We start from the raw sequence: 1,878 nt of genomic DNA, 5'->3' as shown, positions 1-1,878 counted from the left end.
CTTTAAGGCATAACTAGTGGCAAATGTTTTTTTGGTGCAACCTCTGTCCTCTGATACTCGTAGATGGACGTTTGGACAGTGGAGCTTATCTAAGGACGGACTCTCAGCAGTGCTCATGGCAGTCTCACGTTGGAGGCTAGCTTGCGTAGGAGATCGTATAGAACCTTGTTGCTGGCCTTAGATCTCAGCTATGACTCAGTATCCTGCAAGTGGGGGGTTAATAAGCGCACGCAGCACAATCCATCCTGCAATGCTTTTATTATGGAAGCTACAGTATGTACATTACAGCATTGTTGCAAAGTTTACATTATACAGACTCTTCCAGTTCATCCCAGGAACCTCAGCTGGACACACGTGTGAACCTTCCCTTACGTCTCCAATATCCTCCCCCCGCCCCCCCCCCCCCCCGGTATAGAAAAATATTGCACTACATATATTCTGCACTTTACAAAAGAGAAATGGAATTAGCAGCATCAAATCAACCGCAGGTTCCTCCCCCCGACGACGACACATTTATAGGATTAATGGCGCAACATCAGGGACGCAGGACTGTGAAGGTGGAATGTGAGCGAATACAATCTGGAAGACACAGAAACACAAGGTCCAAAGCTCCATCCCCTCCAGGCATGTGCCGGTATACAATGACCCTCGTGTAAAGGGGTACTCCAATGGAAAACACACATATATATATATATATATATATATTTTTTTTTTTTATTCAACTGGTGCCAGAAAGTTAAACAGATTTGAAAATGATTTCTGTTTAAAAATCTTAATCCATCCAGTACTTAGGAGCTGCTGTATAATCCACAGGAAGTTCTTTTCTTTGTGAAATTCCTTTCTGTCTGACCACAGTGCTCTCTGCTGACACCTCTGTCCATGTCAGGAACTGTCCAGAGTAGGAGCAAATCCCTATAGCAAACCTCTCCTGCTCTGGACAGTTTCTGACATGGACAGAGGTGTCAGCAGAGAGCAGCGGGACTTCCTCTGTAGTACTTCCTCTGTAGTATAAAGCAGCTTATAAGTACTGGAAGGATTAAGATGTTTAAATAGGAGTAATTTATAGATCAGTTTAACTTTCTGGCATCAGTTGATTAAAAAAAAATAATAATAAATTCCCCTGGAGTATCCCTCTACATTATATCCCCAATCCAAGGGATAGGGGATAAGATGTATGATCGCAGGATCCCGCTGCTTGGAACCCCCACGATCTCGATGTAGCCCCTAGCATTCTGTGCTGGGCACTGCCTCCGAGACGTGACCTCACGGCCACACCACGCCCCCTTCATTCAAGTCTATGGGAGGGAGCGTGACGGCCATCTTGTCCCCTCCCACTGACATGAATGGTGGGGGCGTGGCAATGACATCACGTTTCGGTTTTGGAGGCAGCCTCTGGCACAGAATGCCGGGGGGGTTCATCGAAATCGCGGGGGTCCCAGGGGCGGATCCCTGCAATCATACATATTATCCCCCTATCCCTTGGATAAGAAATACCTTTTTAACATTATTTTGTGGTTTTTATTTTTTCCATATTAAATTTCTATTGTATTTTCCCTCATATTCCTGAACATGATTTTCCAATGTCGGGAAATTCTGGTGCAATGAAGTAAATCCAAAAAAGTAGAGTAAAACACCAAAAAATGGTAAAAAAAAATGAAATAGAATAAAAGTTAAAGAGCTGGAGGCAAAAAACTTTTCGAAAAATTTGGTGCATATTTGACCTACAATGTAAATAGAGAAACATTTTCCCACCTTTCCTTCACCACAATTTATATGTAAATACAACAGCAAATGAGGTCAATGTGTATGAAAAACAGCACAGAAAGCAGAACAGGGGGAACACACATTATAGGTATCATATGGGCGCCCGTCATGACT

The sequence above is a fragment of the Hyla sarda genome, chromosome 7 (assembly GCF_029499605.1).
Source record: "Hyla sarda isolate aHylSar1 chromosome 7, aHylSar1.hap1, whole genome shotgun sequence".
In the NCBI taxonomy this organism is placed as follows: Eukaryota; Metazoa; Chordata; class Amphibia; order Anura; family Hylidae; genus Hyla; species Hyla sarda.
This window is presented reverse-complemented; position numbering follows the sequence as displayed.